Source organism: Chinchilla lanigera, unplaced genomic scaffold (genome assembly GCF_000276665.1).
Source record: "Chinchilla lanigera isolate Chin_1 unplaced genomic scaffold, ChiLan1.0 scaffold00028, whole genome shotgun sequence".
Classification (NCBI taxonomy): domain Eukaryota; kingdom Metazoa; phylum Chordata; class Mammalia; order Rodentia; family Chinchillidae; genus Chinchilla; species Chinchilla lanigera.
The window spans coordinates 15,298,017-15,314,418 of record NW_004955429.1 but is presented as its reverse complement, the minus strand read 5'-3'; positions in this window follow the sequence as shown (position 1 = coordinate 15,314,418).

The following is a 16,402-nucleotide window of genomic DNA, read 5'->3' as shown; positions in this document are numbered from 1 at the left end:
TGAAAAAAGAAGTTAGGAAGGAAAGAGGGAGGGAGAGTTAGTTTGGGGCTGGGGACATAGCTCAGTGGTAGGGCATGTGCCTGGCATGCACGGAGCCCTGGGTTCCATCCCCAGCAGGAAAGGCAGGCGCTGTGACACAGCTGATAACCTACACAGTGCACCTGGCGGGTGAGTCAGACCAAGAGCCAGGCAGTGTGGGTCCCTAGGGGTGGGGACAAGGCACCCAGAGCCTCAGGCACAAGGAACTGGTGGGATTTTCCTCCTAAAGCCTTGTCTGTTGTTATGGAGATGAAGCAGGTGGAGTAAAAGTAGAGACATGAATGGGATGAAATCTTCTGGGAAGTTTTTAAACCAGCTCTAGACAAGAACAAGCCACACCATGTGCACAGATGAGGAGATGCCAGACCTTAAAAGGTCAATTCTCTTGTTTTCAGGATAAACTTAATGTAATTCAAGTTAGGATACCAAGGGGAATGTTTTAAAAGCTGGATGAAATGAACACAAAGATTATGTGACAGAATAATCACCCAAGAATAACCCAGGAAAACTGGAAAGAGAATTGTAGGGAGTTTCTGTTTTTGTTTTTTGCCTTACTGGAAATGAGAACACGTGCCAAAGCCACTATAATCAAATCAGTATGGCATTGGCAGAGGAACAGACGATGGAAAAGAATGGTGCGTCCAGAATTAGATCCTGGTCTGAAGGAGAGTGTGACATATGACAAACATAGTATTTCAGGTCCGATGAGAAGGGCTCACAGGCCATAAATGGGATTGGCACCACCAAGTATCCATCTGGAAGAAAATAAGCTTGGATGTGCTGCCAGATCAGTTCCAGATGGAGTAAAAATTTAAACAGGAAAAGTGAGTTACCATCTTGCAAAAGAAAAAGCATGACCTGAGGAAAAGGATGTGCAAGGGCCCAGGGGCAGCGAGGCTCAGCTTGTCCTGGGAAAGACAGGATCTCCCTGTGCCTGGGATGAGGATGGAATCCTGGGTATCTTCATCCCAGGGATTCAGGACACCTCAGGCCAGGCCTTGCCAGGATACAGCCATTTCCCTGGGCATGTGCAGAAATCTTGTCATATGTGTTCCTGTCCTGGGAGAGTTCCTTAATCTTTTACTCTAAATCAGTTCCTGTCATCATTATTGTTATGGTTTCATTGTGTGTGTGTGTGTGTGTGTGTGTGTGTATGTATGTGTGTTGCTTTTTGGTTTTTGTTTTGTTTTGCAGTGCTGAAATGGAACCCAGGGCCTCCTTCATGCCAGACAAGTGCTCTAGCATTGAGCTGCACCCCTAGGCTCCAGATTATTTATAAAAGCCAAATTGATCCTACCACCAGGTGTGGTGGTACACACCTGTAAGCCCAGCACCTTGGGAAGCTGAGATAGTAGGATCGCTGTGAGTTCAAGGCCAGCTTGAGCTACACAGTGAGACCTTGCCTCAAAAAATTAATTAATTACGATATTCCTGTACAAGTCAAGGTTTCAGTAGGCTAGGGGATGCCAGAGGGCAGGAGAGAGATTCAGGGCTCCACATGGGCTGAGGCCTGCCCCTGCCTGCATGGGGGACATGGTTGCAGAACTGGGCACAGCGGGTCACTCAGCAGGACCCAGGTGTTAGTATTCAGGTAGCTGCACCCAGATCTTCCATCCGGGAACCCTCCAGGGTCTCCCAGACCCTTCAGTGTGCAGCAGCCCCTCCCCCTAGCCCAACCTATCAGAGCCTTCCTGGCAGATGATTGACAAGTTCAAGGATAGGTTCCTGGCCCAGGTGGCCCCAGGGAGAGCCTCACCCTGAGGCTGGGTGGAACCCTTGGTGCTCGGCCTCCTGCCCAGTATTCTTGCCCACTGCATGGGGGCTGAGGTGGGCAGAGATGGAGCTTGATTCCTAGAACATCATCCATACCCCAGGGCCTGAACCCAGACACACCTCCGGCTTTTGCGTCTCTGAGGCAATGGACAACCCCCAGGGTGGCTTTTTTTTCTTTTGGTACTGAGGATTAAACCCAGCATCTCTACACTGAGCTACATCCCCAGCCCTTTTTATTTTTTATTTTGAGAAAGAGTATAGCTAAATTGCCTGGGCTAGGATAGAATTTGTGATCCTCCTGTCTCAGCCTCCTGGAGTACTGGGATGAGAGGTGTGTGCCACCATGCCCAACCTGGAGGGGTTGTTGATGTAGCAGTACTGTAGGGTAAATGGAGCAGTAGTTGTTAGCAAAGCGATTATTACAGCTTCAGACCGCTGTTGGACTGAAGAGTGAGGGGGAGGCAAGAGGGACTGGCTCACTTCCTGGGGCTGCCTACACTTGTCTACGACCTGCAGGTGGATAAGCAGGTGGTGGATCAGCAAGTTTCAGTGGCAGGTGACCGTAATTTAGAGTCCCTGCCCCGCTACAAACCCAGAGACAACCTCTCTTTCCTCTCTGGGCATTGGTATTTTTCATTCATCAAGTAAAAATACTAGTCCTGTGTTGCAAGGACTAGATTCCACTACACATAACAAGATAGAAGTTTATCCCTCTGTCACATAAAAATTCAGAGGTTTGTGATTCAGGACTGCTTTGTCACTCTCTGGTATCAGAGAGCAAGACTTTTTCTAGCTTGTGAGTCCTGGTGAAACATCATCTCACAATCCAAGATGACTGCGACCATCCCACCACTGTGGCTTCATTCCAGGGGGCAGGAAGGAAGGAGTGAGTCAGAAGGTAAAGGTGGACATCAGCCACCTGCTGGGGCTGATTCTGGAAAGCCAACATCCCCATATCTCTCATTGGCCAGAGCAGTCACATGACCAGGTCTAGCTGCAAAAGAGTCTGAACAGGTAGTCTTCTCCTAGGAAGCCATGTTGAACTAACATGCTGCAGGAAGAGGAAGAAAGGATTGGGGAGACCCTGGCAGTCCGGGCTGTGGAGACCTACGGGCGCCATTCTTGTCAAGATGATCATTGCTCTGAAGAGTTTCTGTTTTGAACACCTGCTGTGTGCTGGCTCCCACAGAGCTGATAATGACCAAGTGAAGGACATGACAGGAAGCAGACAGTGGACCCTCAGGAACTTCTGGCTTCCTTCCTGCTCCTCTGGTTGCATACCCCACCTCACTCCTCTGCCCCCAACCCCGGTGTCTAGCTTCACTCCAGGAAGAGCCTGTGTGCCACAGTTTGGTCCAAATGTCCCCAAGGCCCCTGTGTGTCCCCTTGGCCCTCAACCTGCAGGGAGCCTTGGAGGTGGGGCTGAGAGGGAGGAAGTGAGATTCCCTTTGTGCCTGGCCTGGAAGGGTTATTAGAACCTGGGTTCCTCCTCTCTTCTCTCCTCCTTTTCCCACCACCAGGTGCATCACGTGTGACCACAGCCCAAACCTTGGGCACCATGAGCCAAATGCACCTTTGCCCTTTTCCATTGTTCAGCTCAGGTGTTTTGTCATAGTGACGGTGAGCTGACCAACACACTCTGTCTCATTTTCTCCATGGCGTGTGCTTCAACTGTTTCTTTATCCATTCGCCTTCCATCTCCTTCTGCTCCAGTATAAAGAGAACAGGAAGACAGGGCCAAGATCCTAGGTTCCAGCCAACAAAACAGGAGCCACTGGAAGGAGGGAGAGAAGGAAGAGAGAGAGGAAGCTGGGCCCGTGGCCAGGCCTGGGTTCCTGCCAGCCATGGCCCCTCCAACCTCCCCGGCAGAAGAAGCAGCCCAGCCTCCAGTCAAGGTGCCCCAGGATGCCACCCAGGGGATGGGTACCTGCCAGCAGAGCTGAGAAGCACCATCCTGCCCCCAGTAGGTGGCCTGTCATGGCTCCCCCACATCCAGCAGGACACAGTGGCAGAATTAAGGGATAGGCTGGGCAACAGAGGTTCCAGCTGCGCCACCCTGGGCATCTGTGTTGGAAGGCGCAGTCATGACAGACGTGTGCGTGGTGTCTGGGTGTCCCACGCTCAGGTGTCATGAGAGTAACTTGGCCACAGGAGCACCATGCCTGGGAGCAGCTCCATGCCCCTCAGATGGGTGGGGACCATAGCAAGGGACGCCAGGCAGCCTAGGCATACTGGCAGCACCAAGCACCAGCGAGGACAGAGCTCAGCAGTGACACTGAGAGGGAAGGTGAGTCACAGAGGGACACTTAAGGTGTGGACCTGAGGGGTCCCCAAGGCGTCCCCAGGGAGAGCCACAGACTCACAGGATTTGCCTCTGGGCTGTGATGCCAGGCTTGTGTGCCGTAAGTGCTGCTTCCCTGCAGTCTGAGCTGATGGCTTCCACTAAGGGATGTGATCCCAGGAGAGAAAGGGGCTGCCTGGGGACAATGCTGGGACCCCCTCCAGGCCTCCTGGCCATCTCTGCCACCCCCAAGATGCAATTTAATGTTGGGCATTTTTCAAGTTAACTGGTTGGATTTGGGGGATGATTTTCCTGTTGGACAGAAAAGGGCCATGAGGTCTTTTGTCCCTGTCCTTCTTTTATGGGCTGCATTGTGCCCCTACTTCCTAATTTATGTGTTGAGACAGAGTCTCACTGTGTAGCCCAAGCTGGCCTTAAACTTTTCGTGATCCTCCTGCCTCAGCCTCCTGAGTGCTGGAATGACAGGCATGTACCACCATGCCTGAATAATGCTGAATCTTTAGCTCCCAGAATCACAGAAGGTGACTGCATTTGGTGACAGGACCTTGTAATGGTTGATACATGATGTCAACTTGAGAAGTCTAGAAGCTTAACTAAGTAACTCTGTAGTTCTACGTCCTAGGGGGTAGAGGACATGCCCTAGAGTGGCTGCTTATGCTCTAGAATGGTGTAATGGTTGATTCATTGTGTCAGCTTGAGAAGTTTAGGAGTTTAACTAAGGGACTCAGCAGGGAGCCAGGGTTCTCACTTTGTAAACCTCCTGAGCCTGTGCAAGAGGAGGGCATAGAGGTAGTGTGGGTGTAAAGGACCCACTCCAGGGCAGGTAGCCTGCATACGCTATAAGGGAGGAAAAGAAGCTTGTTCTTTTGTGCTCTTGCTGCTTTTGCTGTCTTCTGCTGCGTTGAACTGTTACCCCTGTGCCATGCCACCCTGCCATAGAGCCAGCTGAGTATAGACTGAAACCTCCACACACTGTGAGCTAAATAAACCTTTCCCTCTTTAATTTGGGCATCTGGTATTTTGTCTCAGCAATGACAGAAAAGTCAGTAAGACAGGCCTCAAAAGGGGCAGGACAGAAATCACTGCAGAGGACATTCAGGGGAGGAGCAACAACAGATTCCAGACACTTGACATGCTCAAACTTAAGAACAGAAATGGGTTTTAGGACATGGATGCTGAAATAAGTGAGGGAGAGGGCTGGCGGTACAGCTCAGTGGCACAAGCGCCTGCCTGGCAAGTACAAGGTCCTGAATTTGATCCCCAGTAATAAAAAAAGAAAAAAGAAAGAAGTGAGGGAAGGGTATCGCATCTGCAGCAAGCTTTCAAGTGCGGGAAACCTGTGCAGAGTGGGGGTGCCCGTGGCCAACTGCAAGTTATGGTGGAGTCTTGACTGAATGCATGGGCTCCGTGGGCACAGAAGAGCCTGTAAAAGCCCGAGTTTTTGCTGGTTTGCAAAGGCAGCAAGGAGGAGGCAGTGCATGCCCGTCATCCCAGCATTTGGGAGGCTGAGGCAGGAGGTTGCCACAAGTTCAAGGCCAGCTTGGGTTACATAGTGAGATCCTGTCTCAAAAATCAACAGCAGTAGAAAATGAACACTGGAAGCGACCCACTGTCCCTCCCACCACATGTCCAGGTCCCCAAGCAGGACCCCAGAGACATAGAGTCCAAGTCCAGCTCGTCTTCCCTGGAACCCCAGCATCACCTGAGCAGAAAGGGGAGAAGGAACTGGGTACAGTCCTGTGGGAAGGACATGGGGTGGGAGACGACAGCGCTCGGTGCTCCTAGCTCACAGCACGTCCAGCATCCTGTTAGGATACGGGAAATTGAGACATGAAGCTCCCGGGTGACCCACCAATGCCACTCCTCAGAATCTGCCCAACAGAAGTGAAACATAGGTCCACAGAGAAACTTGTATGTAGTATTCATGCAAACATTACTCATAGTAGCCTAGGAGGAACTGCCCCCATGCCCAGCAGCTGGTGAACACATCAAGCCGTACCAAGGAATATTACTTAGCCATGAAGAGGAAGGGGTTCTGAGGCAGGCTGCAGTGTGGATGGATCTTAAAAATGTTAAGGGAAAAGAATAGGGCACCAAAAGCTGGTGTTCAGGCAACAATACAACCGCCAGTGATACATTTCTGTGAGTTCGCTGATATGAAATGTTCCTAACAGAGACAGAAAACAGACCAGTGGTTCCGAGGAGCCGGGAGGAATAGAGAGCAGTTGCTGATGGGAAATGGTTTCTGGGATGAAGAGCTTCACCTAGGCAATGATGGCTGTGCGATTGTGTGAGTTCGTGCCAAAGCACTGAGTAGCACGCTCCACCAGGCTGGAGGTTTCTGTTGGTCTTCTGTACCGAGGATTGAAACCAGAGCATGCTGAGCGACAACCCCAGCCTCCCTAAGTTGCCCAGGATGACCCCGAGCTTGTGATCCTCCTGCCTCAGCCTCCTGAGTCGCTGGGATGTCAGGCGTGTGGCACTGCGAGGGTGGGTGAGTTTGCTGAGTGCAGTGCTTATGGACGTGGATCCGTGTTGAGGAATGTGTCGCTGGGGGCTTTGTTGTTTTGCAAACATGAGGCACACCTACAGACTGGGACAGTGTCGCCAGCCACTGAGGCGGTGCCGTCTCCACACGTGGGGGTCGCAAGTGTCCCCCACGGCCTGGGGTCTCAAGTCCTCAGCGTGGCAGGTGTTTGCCCCACATCCCCGAGAACGTAGGAGCATGTCACACCCCCGAGTCCTCAGGAGACGGGAATTCTTCAAGTCCGTTTTGGGGGTGGCACGGTGTTTGCGGCGCCGGGGTGGAACCCAGGGCCTCACGCCGCTGTGCGAGCGCTCACCGCTGTTCTTGTGTGACCCGTCTTACAGAGGACCCTTGTTGCCTGAGACGTTGTTATGCTGCCCGGGACTGTGTGTGATTATATTGTATAAGTAACGATGGAAAAGATCTTTACTAAGCCAGAGGCAGTGGCACACGCCTGTAATCCCAGCTACTGTAGAGGCAGCCGATCACAAGCCTGGATAATTTAGAGAGAGCTGGCCTCAGAATAAAAAATAAGGGCGGAGGAAGTGGTAGAGCACCTGTGGGTTCCATCCCCAGAACCGCACAAAACTATCTTTATTTACATAGCAAAGTATGCATAAAGTACCATTAAAGGTGTGAGTTTTTGTACATCGTTAGTGATGTAAGGAGTACTGGTGACCATGTCCCTGTAGGACACAGGGTTTTGTGCACTTCCGGTTCAACTGTCTGTTTCCGCTGTCTGGGAGCTGGGTCCCTGTTCACATCCGCACCGGACACCACTTCAGATGGGACAGCTCCCACACTCAGGCTGCTGAGGTGAAGAGACAATGTCACACAGACTTTGTGAAAAAATCTTTTTGTGTTGTTCTCAGCCAGACTTGGAGTTTTTCTTGCAGTACAACCCAATCAGAAACTTATTAGGGACGGGCATGGTGGCGCACATCTGTAATGCCAGCACTCGGGAGGCTGAGGCAGGAGGATCGCCATGAGTTCAAAGCCAGCCTGGGCTACATAAGTAAGTTCAAGGCCAGCCTGAATTACATAGAGAGACCCTGTCACAAAAACAAAAACAAAAACAGCAACAAACCCCAAAGACCTTATTAGGTTTTCCTCTTTCTTTTTTTTTTTTTTTCCCGGTACCGGGAATCGAACCCACACCCTTGCGCTTGCCAGGCAGGTGCTGTGCCACTGAGCTAAATCCCCAGCCCCCTCCTCTTTCTTTCTTTTTTTTTGGTTTTTTGGTTTTTCTCCGGTACCGGGAACTGAACTCATGACCTTGTGCTTGCCAGGCAGGCGCTTTGCCACTGAGCTAAATCCCCAGGCCCTCTTTAAAAAAATCTCTTGTGTACCCAACAGTGATCTGAAGCATAAAAACATGACATTCAGGTGAAGCCCAGGAAAAAACATACAACTTTATTTGTGATTTTGAGGTCGGAAGAGAGCTACGCATTGCCCAGGAGGGAACTCTAAAGCGACAGATTGGCCCAGGGACAGCACAATAAGTTCCCACACTAGCTTCGTGACAGACACCGCCAACAAGTTTAAAGACAGAACAGAGCAAGAGCGCGGCGGCGCTGGAGAGTCATTATCTGTGACACGCAAAGTGTCCCTAAAAATCAATATGGAAAAGAAAAATAACCCAATAGAAAAGTAAGGCGTTTGCACAAGAAGAAATCTAAAGGTCAACGAAGATATGAGGGCAAAGCATGCCCTCTTCTAAATCAAACAAATAACACCCGAAGACAGCAGCGGGATAACATTTTTCATTTAGCAGATTGGCAAAGAAGGGAAAAATCTACACAGACATGGAGGATGCTGACGCTCACCCAGTGCTGAGCCGCAGCGGAGTGAGTCTCCCACCCGGGGTGGGAGTCTGGGCGGCCGCAGCGTTTCTAAGAGCAAGGGGCGAGAATCTGAAGTCCAACCCTGCAGACCCCGATCTTACCAACCGCGTGACAGACCGTGCAGATATACCAGCACCTGGGAAAATCAACGCGCCAATGGCATTTGCTGTGACAAAAAGTATTAGAAACAGCTCTGACGTCCATACATATGGAGGATGTTGGGGATGTAGGGGGAGCTGAGCTCATAAGAGCACAGAGGGTGTTTGGGAAATCTCTGTAACTTCCTCTTAATCTGTATTTTCTTTTACCTTATTTTATTTTATCTTATCTTTTCTTATTTGTTGGAGAAAGAGTCTACCTATGTAGCCTAGGCTGGCCTCAAATGCCTGGAGATCTTCCTGCCTCAGCCTCCCAAGTGCTGGGGTTGATTACAGGCGTGTATCACCACACCCTGCTAACTTCTTCTGAAATTTACAGAAAATCTAAAACTACTCTTTAAAAGACTCTTAAAAATCCAAGTTACAAGCCGGGCATGGTGGTACATCCCTGTAATCCCAGCACTCGGCAGGCTGAGGCTGGAGGATCCTTGCGTGTTCGAGACCAGCCTGGGCTACAAAGTGAGCTCAAAGCCAGCCTGAACTGCATAGCAGGACCCTGTCTCAAAAAACCCTGTATGTATACAGTATATGTTCATTCTGTAAGGTTTACGAATAGCATTGTTTGAATTGTTATAAGGACATATTTCTTTTATAATCTTAAAAGACAATAAAGTCTTTAAAATAAAATACAAACAGGTGATTTAAAAATAATGAAGATGCGGTTTATTTAATTATGTTTTATTTCTAGATGGTGGCTTTTGTGTCTTATCTTAAAAATCTTTGCCTAAAGCAGTGTTGGAAAGAGCTTCCCCTATGTTTTCTACTGGACTTTCCCAAGGTTTGGCTTTTATGTTTAGGTCTGTGATAACTGAGCATGTTGCGGGCTAAGGCCAGAGCCCTTCTCACTTGATGAGATTTAATCTTGGGCATCCTATGTTTACACAGCAGTCTGTGCTCCCCATTGAACTGGTTTGGTACCTTGGTAAAGGAAACCCATTGGCCACGTAAGTGTGAGCTCGCTTTTCTTTCGTGCTCATCTTAACTCCCATGTCACGCTGCCTTGATTCCTGTGGCTTTGTAGAAGATCCTGGCAGGGCGCGGTGGTTTTGCCTGTGATCCCAGCACTCAGGAGGCTGAGACAGGAGGATCGCAGAGAGCTTGAGGTCAGCCTGGGCTACATAGCAAGTTCAAGGCCAGCCTGGAAGACATAGCAAGACCCTGCGTCAAAAAAAACAAGATCCTGAAAGCAGACCATGTGCTCTTCCGACTAGTTCCTCTTCTGTATTTTTTTGGTTCTTATTGGCCCTTTTCCTCCCCAGATACATTGTAAGACACGTTTGCCAATTTCTCCCTTTAATGAAGCCTGCACTGTTTCTATTTGGCTGGAGTTGAGCGTATAGAGCAGTTTGAGGATCGCTGTCCCCTTAACATATTGGGTCTTTCTAGTCATAGGGCACATCCCCCACTTAGGGGCCTTTCTAATTTCTTCGTTTTTGTAGTTTTGAGTGTATAAACCTTGCACGTCGCTTGTTAAATTTCTTCCTAAGTATTTTATCTTTGATGATGTCATCAATTGAGTTATTTTAAAATTCCTTTTTCAGATTGTTTCTTCCCAGTATATAGAAGTATACTAGATGTCTTGGTTACTTTTCTCTCACTGCTGAGACAAAACACCCAATGCCCAAAATTAAGGAAGGAAAGGTTTATTTAGCTCACAGTCTGTGGAGGTCTCAGTCTAATCAGCTGGCTGCAAGGCTGGGTGGCAGGGTGCAGGGGCAACAGTGCAAGGTGACACAGGACAGCAAGAGCAAAAAGGGGGAGGAAGCAAGCCTCTTTCCCTCCTTACATGGTATGCAGCCTACCTACTCTGAGGGGGGTGGTCCTTTACACCCACAGCATCTCCAGGCCCTCCTCCTGCACCGGCTCAGGATGAATACAGAGTAAGGACCCTGGCCCACCACTGAGTCACTTAGTTACCCTCCTAAGCTTCTCAAATTGACACAGTGAACAACATCCCAGAGCGGTAAGGGCGTGTCCTCCTCACCCCAGGATGTAGAGCTGCTGTGTTACTTAGGTAAGCTTCTAGACTCCTCAAGTGGACATAATGTATCAGACATAACACCAGACTTTATAAGTTTTCTCCTGAAAACTTGTAATTCACTTATGGCTTCTGGCTCTGGTTCTTCACTCCCCTCCCCAACCCCCGGTTTGTACACTCCCACCTCAAGTGCCAGTGGAGATCGTTTTGTAAATCTCTCTCCTGTCTTTCCGCCGTTCATTTCCCTTTCTTGCTGTTTCACATCAGTGAGGATCTTGCAACAAATGTGAGCCGGCTTGGTGAGAACAGACGCCTGCCTCCATCTGACCCTAATTAGCTTAGAGTCTGTCACCAGAGTGGAGGCTACCTGGCCTTACTTGTAGACGTCCTCCCTCGAACTGAGTTCCTTCCCTTCTATTCCTGTTTTGCTTTTTTCACTGTGAGTCAGTGTTAAATCTTGTCAGTCTTCTCTGCATCTTTGAAGATGATCGCCTAGTTTTCCTCTCATCCTATCAATAATATAATGAATTAGACTGGTTGATATTGGATATTAAACCAACTTTGCATTCTCAGGATAAGCTCTACCTGGTAAAAAATGCTATCCTTTTTATATATTGGTGCATTTGACTCGTTAAAATTTTATTAAACATTTATTTTTGTTTAGACGGGGTCTTTCTATGTAACTCATGCTGGTCACGAACTTGCAGCAATCCTCCTGCCTCAGCTTCCCAACTGCTAGGATGACAGGTGTGCACTACCACACCTGGCCTTTAAAGACTTTTGCATCTATGCTCACGGGCCGTGTTGGTGCCAAGTTCTCTTCCTGTGATGCTTTCTGTGCATTTGGCATCCGTGTAACATTTCCCTCACAAATTTAGTTCAAACCTGTCCCTCCTCATCTGTTTTATGAAATAGTCCATGTCGAATGTATATTATTTTTTCTTAAATATTTTCTCTGTAGAAAGTGTTTGAATAACGAGTTTGGTTCTTTAGTTGATGTAGAGCTCTTCAAATTTTCTAGTGCTTTTGGGACAAGTTTTGGTAATTTCTTTCTTGTCCCTTTTGCCTAAATTGTCAAGTTTATTGACACAAAATTTCATATAAAAGTATCCTTGTAATTATGTAGCTTCTAGAGGGTCCCTAGTGATGTCCCCTTGCATTCTACACATTGTTGAGTGGGTCTTTTTTTCTTGATCAGTTTAGTCACAGGATTATTAATTTTATAGATCATGTCAAAGAACCAGGTTTTGTTTCTGTGATAGTTGATACATTGTGTCAACTTGAGAAGTTGAGAAGTTTAACTAAGTGAGGGGGGGGCAGGGTCCTCACTTTGTAACTATCCTGAGCCTGTGCAAGAGCAGGGCACAGAGGAGGTGTGCGTGTAAAGGACCCACCCTAGGTCGGGTAGCCTGCATACAATATAAAGGAGGAAAAGAGGCTCGTTTTCCCCTTGTTATACTCTTGTTGCTCTTGCTGTCTTCTGCCGCCTTGGACTGTTGCCCATGTGCCATGCCACCCTCCCTTGGAGCCAGTTGATTATAGATTGAAGCCTCTGCAAACTGTGAGCTAAATAAAATTTTTCTTCCTTAAGTTTGGGTATTGCGTATTTTGTCCCGGCAATGAAAGAAAAGTACCTAAGACAGTTTCATTGATCATTGATTTTTATCTGTTATTCTTCTATTTCCTTTTTTTTCTTTTCTTTTCTTTTTTTTTTGAGACAGGGTCTCACTATGTAGTCCAGGCTGGCCTTGAGCTCACAGTGATTCTCCTGCCTCAGCCACCCAAGTGCTAGGATTACAGACATATGCCATCACATCTATTCTTCTATTTTATTTTTAAAATAAAGCATTATTTTAAAATTTTAATTAAAATTTAATTTTAATTAATTTTCAATTAAATTTTGAATTAATAAATTAATTCAAAAACATTATGCTGGGGAATCAAAGTCAGACACAAGAGCTCACATACTATGTGGTTTCACATACACGAAATTCTAAAAGTGCAAGCATTCAGTGACAGAAACAGAGCCGTGGTCCCGGCAGGGGAAGGTACCAGCTGCAAAAGGCACAGGGGCAATTTGGGGATGATGGGGTTGTTATGGCCTTCATTATGGTGGAAGCTACAAAACCATATCCAATTAGCCAAATTCATCAAATAGCGCATGTAAGAGGAAAGAATAGTGAGTAATTGATACCTTAATGTAAAAAGTTACTTTGAAAATTTGGTTTTTTTGTCTTTTTGAGATAGAGTTTCACTACACAGTTCAGGCTGGCCTTGAACTCACTATGTGGCCCAGGCTGGCCTCAAATTCGCAGCAATCCTTCTGCCTCAGCCTCCCAAGTGCTGGAATTACAGGTATGTGCCATCACACCTGGCTTTGAAAACATTTTAAATATTCTAATATGACTAAATGTGTGCAGTACCCTAGTAAAAGGTTTGATTATTAAGGATTCAACAATATAAAAAGTGCAAGTTTCTAATAGAGCCAACAAAGTGCGTGACCACATACACTACAGACAAAGGGTGGTAGAAGGGGGAAAGACTGTGGTGGAGATCCAGAAATCAATGGATCAGCTGATCAACTGATCAGTCCAGGAGCAGAGATGACCATACTGGGGCTGAGGATTTAGCTCAGCGGCACAGCACCTGCCTAGTAAGCACAAGGTCATGAGTTCGATTCCTGGTACTGGAAAAAAAAAAAAAAAGTTGACCATATCACAGCACATTCTGCACCAGTGCTGCAGCCAATACGTCCACAACGAAACGCTGCAATCACTAACCCGGGAGGCCCTCGCGACTCTCCCCAAGGCACAGGGAGTCCGGCTGTGCTCACTGTGTGGCTTGTAGCATGTAGGTCTTCTCCCAAAAGGAAGAAATTAATAAAATTGTGGTACTATCCAGTTTCTTAAATCCAGTAAAAATAAATGTTTTTAAAGCCTAATAAAAGGGTCTTCCTTTTTCTTTTTTTTGTGGAGCTGGAAATGGAGCAAGGGCCCCATCAGGCTAGGCAAGCACTCTGCCCTGAGCTACCCCTGCAGCCCCTCCTTCCTTCTTAATATTTCAATTTTTTTTATCTGTTTAGTTCCCTTGCAGCACAGCATAGTTTGTTGGGTTTTGGGGAAGGAGGTAGGTGGGCTGGAGATGCACTGCTGACCCTGGCCCCGGCCCCGGCCCCAGCCCTCGCCTTCCCATGCACTGGAACCAGGTGCCTGGGAACATGTCCCCTCACCTGGCACAAAGAGCTTTTACTTTCTTTCCTTTCATGGGCCAGGGTGTCGCCATGTAGTTTAGGCTGGCCTGGGAACATGTCCCCTCACCTGGCACAAAGAGCTTTTACTTTCTTTCCTTTCATGGGCCAGGGTGTCGCCATGTAGTTTAGGCTGGCCTTGAACTCACTGGGTAGCCCAGGATGACCTTGAAATTGTGGCAATCCTCCTGCATCAGCCTCCTGAGTGCTGGGATTACAGGTGTGCGCCACTATGCCCAGGTGGTAGAGGAGCTTTGCAGAGGGTCCTCGTTTAAAGATCCCAAGGTGGGGACACTCTAGGACAAGCCGGCCCTGATATCACCATGAAGTGGCCCTGTAGGAGGGCAGCAAGAGGGCTGGTGCCCAGGGGAGGGGGTGGGAGGGGAGGAGCAGGGCCTCGGGAAGCCTCCTCCCCTCAGCAAAGGCTGTGGAGCCCACGCCCCCAGAATCACAACGTGGATCCTTGCTGGCTCCGCAGCCCCCAGGAAGCTCCTGAGCTCTCCCTGCACCACCTTCCCCACCATAGAGCCCTGCCCTGCATGTCAGCCTGCCCTGCGCCTGCACAGCCCCGCGGTGGCTGTGACACATCTGTCCCCCCTCCTCAGAGCACACAGCCTGCGTCCCTGAGGACCTGCCAGCTCCTGTGGGCTCCGGACAGTCTGGGCATCTGCAGGACGGAGCGACCAGCTCAGGGGCCCTGGGATGAGCCCACGGCGGGGGCGGGGCCGGGGAGCAGAGCTGAAGAACGAGCCGCTCTCCTGAGCACCTGGCCCCGAGCATCACACTTAAGCCCCACGGTGGCTTCTGAGTCGGGGGCTGCTTTGTGTACCTTCTGCAGATGGAGAAGCCAAGGCACAAAGAGGCTGAGGAATTTGCCCATAACGTCACTCAGCTCTAAAGAACAGAGTCAGAGGTGAACCTTGGTGTGAAGTGGGTGTCACAACCATGACACGCGTACCCCTCCCAGGTCTGATGACACCAACCCCTGACACCTCCGTCTCTGCCCAGGCGACAGCTTAGCAGGAGGCAGCAGCCAGGGACAGAGTCAACCCGTGCCGCAGGACAGCCAGGGACGAGACAGGCAGCCTGCAGAGGCCAGGGAGAGAAGTTCAGCTTTGAGTCCTGCTTCTGCCTTTCACTCTCATTTCACTAGCTGCTGCCTCAGTTTCCCTGTTGGTGTTGGCAGCTTTGTGTCCACTTGACCGGGTGCAGTCTCAGATTTCAGTCAAAGACAGTTCTAAGAGTTGCCATGAAACTGTTTTGTAGAGGTGATCAAAGAACCCTTAATTGGCTGGTGGGGATGTGCTGAATACCTTGTAATCCCAGTGCTTGGGAGGCTGAGGCAGGAGGATCACTGTGAGTATGAGGTGGCCTGGGCTATATAATGAGATCTGTCTCCAAAAAACCAATCAATAAATCAATAAACAAACAAACCAGGCCTGGTATGAATGGAGCCCTAGGCCGCTGTGCATTGTAACACATACCTGTAATGCCCTCGGTGGCCAGGTTCTGCTCAGAGGGTAAAGCCAGGGCTGTGTCCCCCCAGCAGTTGGCTCCCATGGGTCCTCCAAGCCACCTGTGGCAGCTCATGCTCGTGCTTGGGGAGAAGCTAAGGGAGTGATGCCTCCTGTCCCTCACTGCAGTATCACACAGGACACGCAGTGCCGTGGAGCTGTCTCAGCTGGGTATCACCTCTCGTGAAGACTTCCCTGGCCACCATCCCCAAGCGCAGCTTCTGGCCGGTGACAGGAGCCACTTAGAAGTGAGAAGTCTCAAACCTACACAAAAGCAGAGACCTCTGGTCCACCCGACAGAACAGCTTCCTCCCCGCAGAGGGCCACACTCTGACCCAGGAGCCAAGGACACGCCGCTCCACGTGCAGAGGGGCCGCAGATGGAAATGGGAGGACCACAGGGAGGACCTGGGGATGGAGCATCCGGGTCGTCCGGGCAGGCAACGTCATCACGTGAACACTTCCTGACTATGGAGCGGGGGGCATGGACGAGGGGCAGAGCTGAAGAGGCCAGGAGGCAGGTGTGAGGCTGATGCCAAAGAGGCAGGAAGCAGCCCCCCACACCCGGTGAGTGGACAGAATGAGCCGCTGGGCGGACAGAGAATGTGGTGTTACACACCCTGGAGCGCTGCTCTGCCATCAAGGAGAGACTTGAGAAAAACATCCCCACAGTCAAATTATTGCATTTTTGAAAATTAATAGCAATTCCTGAATTGTCATCCCGCAGCTTGACTGATGCAGGATCTCAATGCGATCTGTACATTTCCGGAATCAGCCTATTTGTTTGCTTCTTTCTCTCTTCCTTCCTTCCTTTCATTTTCTTTCTTCTTTTTGGGGGGGTAGTTTGAGATAGGGTCTTGCTTTGTATTCCAGACTTGAGTCATCTGTAGGAAAACAGATGCATCTGGAGACCTCAATGCTAAATGAAATAAATCAGACACACAGGCATAAAAATTGTGTGGTTTCTCTTATACAAGAAACCCAAAGTATAAACAAAGATCAAAACAGATAACAGGACGCA